Genomic DNA, 12,314 nt, shown 5'->3' on the forward strand with positions numbered 1-12,314 from the left:
CATGCTTCACTTATATTATTTTGAGATTCCTTTAGAACAGCATGGTAATTTGCTTTGGCTATAAAACTAGTCCTAATATGATGGGCATCCAAGATAGGTATAATAAAATTTTCCATATAAAGTGCATTGAATACTGAAAGGATCGATATGTTTGACTAGAGGGGGGGTGAATAGGCAACTAACAATTTTTAGCTTTTCTTTAACAATTTAAACTTTGCATCAAAGTAGGTTGTCTAGATATGCAACTAAGTGAGCAACCTATATGATGCAACAAGGATAGGAACACAAGCAAGCAAGAGATATGAAACAAATAAGCTTGCTCAAGTAAGGGCACGAGATAACCAAGAGTGGAGACGGTGGAGACGAGGATGTGTTTCCGAAGTTCCTTCCCTTTGAGAGGAAGTACGTCTCTGTTGGAGCGGTGTGGAGGCACAATGCCCCCCAAGAAGCCACTAGGGCCACCGTATTCTCCTCACGCCCTCACACAATGCGAGATGCCGTGATTCCACTATTGGTGCCCTTGAAGGCGGCGACCGAACCTTTACAAACAAGGTTGGGGCTCTCTCCACAACTTAATTGGAGGCTCCCAACAAAACCACGAAGCTTCACCACAATGGAATATGGCTCCGAGGTGACCTCAACCGTCTAGGGTGCTCAAACACCCAAGAGTAACAAAATCCACACAAGAAAGTATGGGTGAAGCAAATATCCTTTGGTGGAAGTGTAGATCTAGGTCTCCTCCTTCAATCCCTAGCAAATCAACAAGTTTGAGTGGCTAGAGAGAGAGATCGGGCAAGAGAGCTTGAAGTGCATTAATGGTGGAGTGAGAGAGGTCAAAGGTGAGTGTGGTAGGTGGGAGAAGCTCTCTTAAATACCAACCCTAAAAATCCAGCCGTTGCTGCGCTTTCAGCCCCGCAGCGGTACAACCGGTCCTTGTCCCGGTACAACCGGGACTCACGGTGTAGCTGCAGAACCCTACCAGGCGGTACAACCGGTCCACTAGGCGGTGGTACCGGTTAAGAGAATGACCGTACCAACCGCCCAGCCACTGCACAACTACCGCCTCGAAACAGAGACGAGACTGGTACTTGAGCGGTGCAAGACCGGAACAACCGCATGGCTCTGAGCTCTTGGACGGCGAAGTTCTGAGTGGAAGAACCTCTCAGACCACCGGTGGTACCGGTCAACGAGGATCGACCGGATCAACCGGGCCACCACCGCCCGAGAACCGCATCAGAACAGAGCCTTGAGCGGTACTTGAGCGGTGCATGGCCGGAACCACCATCCTAGCCTTTGTTGAGCAAGGTGGCGGTACCACCGCCCGGAGGCAGCGGTACAACCGCTCGGTCAAAGCTGGAGAGCGTCAAGGTCCAGCGGTACAACTGCTCCAGGGAGCGGTACAACCGTTGGGAAGAGCAGAAACAAGAGGGAAAGACAGGGGGAACTCTCTCTCTCACAACTGAGGAAGACAAGGAAGGGGTGAGGAAAGTGTACGTGAACTGATTCCCCCAGAGCTTCCTAATGAGGATTCCCTCTTGATAGTATGGGTACTCTACGACCAAAGAAAATAAAAGCGTAGAGGACACGTCTTCGATCTTTTCCTTCGAGAGGCAATAGCAATCCGATGTAAGACTAAGCATTGAGAACCTGAAACATATAGCATACGATTAGACCACAAAGGGTTGTCATCATCATCCAAAACATAAAGTAGGGAAATGCCCTTTCAAATACTATGAGAAGTTTGATTCTTGATGATTGTTTTGAGACATGAGGACGGTGATATTAGAGTCATGCTAGTAAATTAATTGTGAATTTGAGAAATACTTGTGTTGAGGTTTGCAAGTCCCGTAGCATGCACGTATGGTAACTGTTGTGTAACAAATTTGAAGCATGAGGTATTTATTTGATTGTCTACCTTATGAGTGGCGGTCGGGGAAGAGCGATGGTCTTTTCCTACCAATCTATCCCCCTAGGAGCATGCGCCTAGTGCTTGGTTTTTGATGACTTGTAGATTTTTGCAATAAGTATGTGAGTTCTTTATGACTAATGTTGAGTCCATGGATTATACACACTCACACCCTTCCACCATTGCTAGCCTCTCTAGTACCGCGCAACTTTCGCCAGTACCATAAACCCATCATTTACCCTCCTCAAAACAGCCACCATACCTACCTATTATGACATTTCCATAGCCATTCTGAGATATATTGCCATGCAACCTTCCACCGTTCTGTTGGAGAACGCAGTAATTTCAAAAAAAATCCTACGCACACGCAAGATCCATCTAGGTGATGCATAGCAACGAGAGGGAAGAGTGTTGTCCACGTACCCTCGTAGACCGTAAGCGGAAGCGTTATGAAACACGGTTGATGTAGTCGAACGTCTCCGCGATCCAACCAATCAAGTACCGAACGCACGGCACCTCCGTGATCTACACACGTTTAGCTCGGTGACGTCCCTCGTACTCTTGATCCAGTTGAGGCCGAGGGAGAGTTTCGTCAGCACGACGGTGTGATGACGGTGATGATGAAGTTACCGACGTAGGGCTTCGCCTAAGCACTACCACGATATGACTGAGGTGGAAATCTGTGGAGGGGGGCATCGCACACGGCTAAACAATCAACTTGTGTGTTCTAAGGTGCCCCCTGCCCCCGTATATAAAGGAGCAAGGGGAGGGTGCCGGCGGCCTCATAGGGTGCGCCCCAAGGGGGGAATCCTACTCCTGCTAGGAGTAGGTTCCCCCTTTCCTAGTCAAACTAGGGGGGAAGGAAAGAGGAGGAGGGGAGAAGGAAAGAGGGGGCCAGCCCCCCAAGCCCTAAACCAATACGGATTGGGCCTAGGGGGCGCGCCCCACAGCTCCCTTGCTGCCCTCTATTTCCACTAAGGCCCATGAAGGCCCATTGACCCCCCCCGGGGGGGGGTCCGGTAACTCCCTGGTACTCCAGTATTTATCCGATGACCCCCGAAACCTTTTCGGTGTCCGAATATAACCTTCCAATATATCAATCTTTATGTCTCGACCATTTCGAGACTCCTCATCATGTCCATGATCTCATCCGGGACTTCAAACAACCTTAGGTACATCAAAACACATAAACTCATAATACCGACCGTCATCGAACGTTAAGCGTGCGGACCCTACGGGTTCGAGAACTATGTAGACATGACCGAGACTCATCTCCGGTCAATAACCAATAGCGGAACCTAGATGCTCATATTGTCTCCTACATATTCTACGAAGATCTTTGTCGGTCAAATCGCATAACAGCACACGTTGTTCCCTTTGTCATCGGTATGTTACTTTCCCGAGATTCGATCGTCGGTATCTCAATACCTAGTTCAATCTCGTTACCGGCAAGTCTCTTTACTCATTCTATAATGCAACATCCCGTAACTAACTCATTAATCACATTGCTTGCAAGGCTTATAGTGATGAGAATTACCGAGAGGGCCCAGAGATACCTCTCCGATACACGGAGTGACAAATCCTAATCTCGATCTATGCCAACTCAACAAACACCATCAGAGACACGTGTAGAGCATATTTATAGTCACCCAACTATGTTGTGACATTTGATAGCACACTAAGTGTTCCTTCGGTATCCGGGAGTTTCGTAATCTCATAGTCATAGGAACATGTATAAGTTATGAAGAAAGCACTAGCAACAAACTAAACGACCATCGTGCTAAGATAATGGATGGGTCAAGTCCATCACATCGTTCTCTAATGATGTGATCTCATTCATCAAATGACAACTCTTGTCCATGGCTAGGAAACTTAACCATCTTTGATTAACGAGCTAGTCAAGTAGAGGCATACTAGTGACACTCAGTTTGTCTATGTATTCACACATGTACTAAGTTTCGGTTAATACAATTCTAGCATGAATAATAAACATTTATCATGATATAAGGAAATATAAATAACAACTTTATTATTGCCTCTAGGGCATATTTCCTTCAGTCTCCCACTTGCACTAGAGTCAATAATCTAGTTCACATCGCCATGTGATTTAACACCAATAGTTCACATATTTATGTGACTAGTTCACATCTCCATGTGACTAATACCCAAAGGGTTTATTAGAGTCAATAATCTAGTTCACATCGCTATGTGATTAACACCCAAAGAGTGATCATGTTTTGCTTGTTAGAGAAGTTTAGTCAACGGGTCTGCCACATTCAGAGCCGTATGTATTTTGCAAATTTTCTATGTCTACAATGCTCTGCACGGAGCTACTCTAGCTAATCGCTCCCACTTTCAATATGTATCTAGATCGAGACTTAGAGTCATCTAGATCGGTGTCAAAGCTTGCATCGACGTAACTCCTTACTATGAACTCTTTGTCACCTCCATAACTGAGAAACATTTCCTTATTCCACTAAGGATAATTTTGACCTCTGTTTAGTGATCCACTCCTGGATGACTATTGTACCCTTTTGCCAAACTCATGGTGAGATACACAATAGGTCTGGTACACAGCATAGCATACTTTATAGATCCTATGGCTGAGGCATAGGGAATAACTTTCATTCTCTTTCTATCTTCTGCCGTGGTCGGGCTTTGAGTCTTACTCAATTTCATACCTTGTAACACAGGTAAGAACCCTTTCTATGACTGTTCCATTTTGAACTACTTCAAAAACTTGTCAAGGTATGTACTCATTGAAAAAAAAATTATCAAGCGTCTTTTTCTATCTCTATAGATCTTGATGCTCAATATGTAAGTAGTTTCACCAAGGTATTTCTTTGAAAAACTCCTTTCAAACACTCCTTTATGCTTTCCAGAAAATTCTACATTATTTCCGATCAACAATATGTCATTCACATATACTTATCAGAAATGTTGTAGTGCTCCCACTCACTTTCTTGTAAATACAAGCTTCACCGCAAGTCTGTATAAGACTATATGCTTTGATCAATTCATCAAAGTGTATATTCCAACTCCGAGATGTTTGCACCAGTTGATAGACGGATCGCTGGAGCTTGCACACTTTGTTGGCACCTTTAGGATTGACAAAACTTTCTTGTTGTATCATATACAACTCCTCTTTAAGAAATCCATTAAGGAATGTAGTTTTGACATCTATTCGCCAGATTTCATAATATGTGGCAATTGCTAACATGATTCGGACAGACTTAAGCATCGCTACGAGTGAGAAAATCTCATCATAGTCAACACCTTGAACTTGTCGAAAACCTTTTTTGCGACAATTCGAGCTTTGTAGATAGTAACACTACTATCAATGTCCGTCTTCCTCTTGAAGATCCATTTATTCTCAATGGCTTGCCGATCAACGGGCAAGTCCACCAAAGTCCACACTTTGTTCTGATACATGGATTCTATCTCAGATTTCATGGCCTCAAGCCATTTTGTGGAATCTGGGCTCATCATCACTTCCTCACTATCGTAGGTTCGTCATGGTCAAGTAACATGACCTCTAGACCAGGATTACCGTACCACTCTAGTGCGGATCTTACTCTAGTTGACCTACGAGGTTCGGTAGTAACTTGATCATAAGTTTTTGTGATCATCATCATTAGCTTCCTCACTAATTGGTGTAGGAATCATTGGAACTGATTTCTGTGATGAACTACTTTCCAATTCGGGAGAAGGTACAATTACCTCATCAAGTTCTACTTTCCTCCCACTCACTTCTTTCGAGAGAAACTCCTTCTCTAGAAAGGATACATTCTTAGCAACAAAATATCTTGCCTTCGGATATGTGATAGAAGGTGTACCGAACAGTTTCTTTTGGGTATCCTATGAAGACGCACTTCTCCAATTTGGGTTCGAGCTTATCAGTTTGAAACTTTTTCACATAAGCATCGCAACCCCAAACTTTAAGAAATGACAGCTTTGGTTTCTTGCCAAACTACAGTTCATACAGTGTCATCTCAACGGATTTAGATGGTGCCCTATTTAACGTGAATGCAACTGTCCCTAATGCCTAACCCTGAAACGATAGTGGTAAATCGGTAAGAGACATCATAGATCGCACTATATCTAATAAACTACGGTCACGATGTTCGGACACACCATTACACTGCGGTCTTCCAGGTGGCGTGAGTTGCGAAACTATTCTGCATTGTTTCAAATGAAGACCAAACTCATAAGTCAAATATTCACTTCCACGATTAGATCGTAGAAACTTTATTTTCTTGTTACAATGATTTTCTACTTCACTCTGAAATTCTTTGAACTTTTCAAATGTTTCAGACTTATGTTTCATCAAGTAGATATACCCATATCTTCTCACATGATCTGTGAAGGTCAGAAAATAACGATACCCGCCGCGAGCCTCAACACTCATTGGACCGCATACATCAGTATGTATTATTTCCAATAAGTCAGTTGCTCGCTCCATTGTTCCAGAGAACGGAATCTTAGTCATCTTGCCCATGAGGCATGGTTCGCAAGCATCAAGTGATTCCAAAAGTCCGTCGGCATGGAGTTTCTTGATGTGCTTTGCACCAATATGACCTAAACGGTAATGCCACATATACGTTGCACTATCATTATTAACTTTGCATTTTTTGGCTTCAATATTATGAATATGTGTTTCACTATGATAGAGATTCAATAAACCATTTATATTGAATGTACGACCATAGAAGGTTTTATTCATGTAAATGGAACAACAATTATTCTTTGACTTAAATGAATAACCATATCGCAATAAACATGATCAATGATATTTATGCTCAACGCAAACACCAAATAACATTTATTTTAGGTTCAACACTAATCCCGAAGGTAAAGGGAGTGTGGATGGTGATCTTATGAACTTTGGAATCACTTCCACTCACAAGATCACCTCGCCCTTAACTAGTCTTTGTTTATTTTGCAACTCCCGTTTCGAGTTACTACTCTTAGCAACTGAACCAGTATCAAATACTGAGGGGTTGCTATAAACACTAGTAAAGTACACATCAATAACATGTATATCAAATATACCTTTGTTCACTTTGCCATCCTTCTTATCTGCCAAGTATCTAGGGCAGTTCCACTTCCAGTGACCATTTCCTTTGCAGTAGAAGCACTCAGTTTCAGGCTTGGGTCTAGCTTTGGGCTTCTTCATGGGAGTGGCAACTTGCTTGCCATTCTTCTTGAAGTTCCCTTTCTTTCCCTTGCCCTTTTACTTGAAACTAGTGGTCTTGTCAACCATCAACACTTGATGCTTTTCTTCATTTCTACCTTCGCCAATTTCAGCATCGCGAAGAGCTCGGGAATCATTTTTGTCATCCCTTACGTATTATAGTTCAGCACGAAGTTCTAGTAACTTGGTGATAGTGACTAGAGAACTCTGTCAATCACTATCTTATCTGGAAGATTAACTCCCACTCGATTCAAGCGATTGTAGTACTCAGACATTCTGAGCACATGCTCACTAGTTGAGCTATTCTCCTCCATCTTGTAGGCAAAATACTTGTCAGAGGTCTCATACCTCTCTACTCGGACATGAGTCTGAAATACCAATTTCAGCTCTTGGAACATCTTATATGCTCCGTGGCGTTCAAAACATTTTTGAAGTCCCGGTTCTAAGCCGTAAAGCATGGCACACTAAACTATCAAGTAGTCATCATACCGAGCTTGCCAAATGTTCATAACGTCTGCATCTGCTCTTGCAATAGGTCCATCACCTAGCGGTGCATCAAGGACATAATTCTTCTGTGCAGCAATGAGGATAATCCTTAGATCACGGAGCTAGTCCGCATCATTGCTACTAACATCTTTCAACATGGTTTTCTCTAGGAACATATCATAAATAAAACAGGGAAGCTATACGCGATCCATATCAGGACTAAGTTCATGATAAATTTAAGTTCAATTAATCATATTACTTAATAACTCCCACAAAGATAGACATCCCTTTAATCATCTAAGTGATCACGTGATCCATATCAACTAAACCATGGCCGGTCATCACGTGAGATGGAGTAGTTTTCAATGGTGAACATCACTATGTTGATCATATATACTATATGATTCACGCTCGACCTTTCGGTCTTAGTGTTCCGAGGCCATATCTACATATCCTAGGCTCGTCAAATTTAACCCGAGTATTCTGCATTTGCAAAACTGGCTTGCACCCGTTGTATGTGAACGTAGAGCTTATCACACCCGATCATCACGTGATGTCTCAGCATGAAGAACTGTCGCAATGGTGCATACTCAGGGAGAACACTTATACCTTGAAATTTTAGTAAGGGATCATCTCATAATGCTACTGTCGTACTAAGCAAAATAAGATGCATAAAATATAAACATCACATGCAATCAAAATAGGTCACATGATATGGCCATCATCATCTTGTGCCTTTGATCTCCATCTCCAAAGTAACGGCATGACATCATGATCTCCATCATCTTGATTTTTATCAACATGTCGTCACATGCTCGTCTCGCCAACTATTGCTTTTGCAACTATTGCTATCGCATAGCGATAAAGTAAAGCAATTATATGGTGCTTGCATCTTATGCAATAAAGAGACAACCATAAGGCTCCTGCTAGTTGCGATAATTTAACAAAACATGATCATCTTATACAACAATTTATATCTTATCACGTCTTGACCATATCACATCACAACATGCCCTGCAAAAACAAGTTAGACGTCCTATACTTTGTTGTTGCAAGTTTTACGTGGCTGCTACGGGCTTAGCAAGTGAAGGAAATATGCCCTAGAGGCAATAATAAAGTTATTATTTATTTCCTTATACCATGATAAAGTTTATTATTCATGCTAGAATTGTATTAACCGGAAACATAATACATGTGTGAATACATAGACAAATAGAGTGTCACTAGTATGCCTCTACTTGACTAGCTCGTTAATCAAAGATGGTTATGTTTCCTAACCATGGACAAAGAGTTGTCATTTGATTAACGGGATCACATCATTAGTTGATTGATCTGATTGACATGACCCATTCCATTAGCTTAGCACCCGATCGTTTAGTATGTTGCTATTGCTTTCTTCATGACTTATACATGTTCCTATGACTATGAGATTATGCAACTCCCGTTTGCCGGAGGAGCACTTTGTGTGCTACCAAACGTCACAACGTAACTGGGTGATTATAAAGGAGCTCTACAGGTGTCTCCAAAGGTACATGTTGGGTTGGCGTATTTTGAGATTAGGATTTGTCACTCCGATTGTCGGAGAGGTATCTCTGGGCCCTCTCGGTAATGCACATCACTTAAGCCTTGCAAGCATTGCAACTAATGAGTTAGTTGCGGGATGATGTATTACGGAACGAGTAAAGAGACTTGCCGGTAACGAGATAGAACTAGGTATGGGATACCGACGATCGAATCTCAGGCAAGTAACATACCGATGACAAAGGGAACAACGTATGTTGTTATGCGGTCTGACCGATAAAAGATCTTCGTAGAATATGTAGGAGCCAATATGAGCATCCAGGTTCCGCTATTGGTTATTGACCGGAGACGTGTCTCGGTCATGTCTACATTATTCTCAAACCCGTAGGGTCCGCACGCTTAAGGTTACGATGACAGTTATATTATGAGTTTATGCATTTTGATGTACCGAAGGTTGTTCGGAGTCCCGGATGTGATCACGGACATGACGAGGAGTCTCGAAATGGTCGAGACATAAGGATTGATATATTGGAAGCCTATGTTTGGATATCGGAAGTGTTCTGGGTGAAATCGGGATTTTACCGGAGTACCGGGAGGTTACCGGAACCCCCCGGGAAGTATATGGGCCTTAGTGGGCCTTAGTGGAAGAGAGGAGAGGTGGCCAGAGATGGGCCGCGCGCCCCTCCCCCCTTGGTCCGAATAGGACAAGGAGAGGGGGCCGGCCCCCCTTCCTCCTCTCTCTCCTCTTTTCCCCCCTCCGCGAATCCTATTCCAACTAGGAAAGGGGGGGGAGTCCTACTCCCGGAAGGAGTAGGACTCCTCCTGGCGCACCACCTCTTGGCCGGCCAGCCCCCCCCTTTGAGCCTTTATATACGGAGGCACGGGACACCCCTAGATACACAAGTTGATCCACGTGATCATATTCTTAGCCGTGTGCGGTGCCCCCTTCCACCATAGTCCTCGATAATATTGTAGCAGTGCTTAGGCGAAGCCCTGCGACGGTAGTACATCAAGATCGTCACCACGCCGTCGTGCTGACGGAACTCTTCCCCGACACTTTGCTAGATCGGAGTCCGGGGATCGTCATCGAGCTGAACGTGTGCTAGAACTCGGAGGTGCCGTAGTTTCGGTGCTTGATCGGTCGAGCCGTGGAGACGTACGACTACATCAACCAAGTTAACGCTTCCATTGTCGATCTACAAGGGTACGTAGATCACACTCTTCCCCTCTCGTTGCTATGCATCACCATGATCTTGCGTGTGCGTTGGAATTTTTTTGAAATTACTACGAAACCCAGCAGCAAGAACCGTTCTTACCTACGGCATAAAAACCACAACGTGGTATAGTGATTGCTTTTTGATCTTCAGAAAGAACCCTGTTCATTGAATCCGATTCAACTAAAGTTGGAGAAACTGACACCCGCCAGCCACCTATGTGCAAAGCACGTCGGTAGAACTAGTCTCATGAACGCGGTCATGTAATGTCGGCCTGGGCCGCTTCATCCAACAATACCGCCGAATCAAGAAACAACTAGTGATGGCAAGCAATATGTATATACCCACGCCCACAACTCCTTTGTGTTCTACTCGTGCATATAACATCTACGCATAGACCTGGCTCGGATGCCACTGTTGCGGAACGCAGTAATTTCAAAAAAAATCCCTACGCACACGCAAGATCCATCTAGGTGATGCATAGCAACGAGAGGGAAGAGTGTTTTCCACGTACCCTTGTAGACCGTAAGCGGAAGCGTTATGAAACGCGGTTGATGTAGTCGAACGTCTTCGCGATCCAACTAATCAAGTACCGAACACACGACATCTCCGGGATCTGCACACGTTCAGCTCGGTGATGTCCCTCGTACTATTGATCCAGTTGAGGCCGAGGGAGAGTTTCGTCAGCACGACGGCGTGATGACGGTGATGATGAAGTTACCGACGCAGGGCTTCGCCTAAGCACTACAACGATATGAGTGAGGTGGAAATCTATGGAGGGGGGCACCGCACACGGCTAAACAATCAACTTGTGTGTTCTAGGGTGCCCCCTGCACCCGTATATAAAGGAGCAAGGGGAGGGGGCTGGCGGCCTCATAGGGTACGCCCCAAGGGGAGAAGGAAAGAGGGGGCCGGCCCCCCAAGCCCTAAACCAATTCGGTTTGGGCCTAGGGGGGCGCTCCCCACAGCTCCCTTGCTGCCCTCTATTTCCACTAAGGCCCATGAAGGCCCATTGACCCCCGGGGGGTTCCGGTAACTCCCCGGTACTCCGGTATTTATCCGATGACCCCCGGAACCTTTCTGGTGTCTGAATATAACCTTCCAATATATCAATATTTATGTATTGACCATTTCGAGACTCCTCGTCATGTCCGTGATCTCATCCGGGACTCCGAACAACCTTCGGTACATCAAAACATATAAACTCATAATACCGATCGTCATCGAACGTTAAGCGTGTGAACCCTGCGGGTTTGAGAACTATGTAGACATGACCGAGACTCATCTCCGGTCAATAACCAATAGCGGAAACTGGATGCTCATATTGGATCCTACATATTCTATGAAGATCTTTATCGGTCAAACCGCATAACATCATAGTTGTTCCCTTTGTCATCGGTATGTTACTTGCCCGAGATTCGATCGTCGGTATCTCAATACCTAGTTCAATCTCGTTACCGGCAAGTCTCTTTACTCATTCTGTAATGCAACATCCCGTAACTAACTCATTAATCACATTGCTTGCAAGGCTTATAGTGATGAGAATTACCGAGAGGGCCCAGAGATACCTCTCCGATACACGGAGTGACAAATCCTAATCTCGATCTATGCCAACTCAACAAACACCATCGGAGACACCTGTAGAGCATCTTTATAGTCACCCAGTTACGTTGTGACGTTTGATAGCACACTAAGTGTTCCTCCGGTATCCGGGAGTTGGATAATCTCATAGTCATAGGAACTTGTATAAGTTATGAAGAAAGCAATAACAACAAACTAAATGATCATCGTGCTAAGCTAACGGATGGGTCAAGTCAATCACATCATTCTCTAATGATGTGATCCCGTTCATCAAATGACAACTCTTGTCCATGGCTAGGAAACTTAACCATCTTTGATTAACGAGCTAGTCAAGTAGAGGCATACTAGTGACCCTCAGTTTGTCTATGTATTCACACATGTCGTGGAATTGTCATGGCAGACGTCCTAGTGG

The sequence above is a fragment of the Triticum urartu genome, chromosome 1, assembly GCF_003073215.2.
Source record: "Triticum urartu cultivar G1812 chromosome 1, Tu2.1, whole genome shotgun sequence".
Taxonomy (NCBI): domain Eukaryota; kingdom Viridiplantae; phylum Streptophyta; class Magnoliopsida; order Poales; family Poaceae; genus Triticum; species Triticum urartu.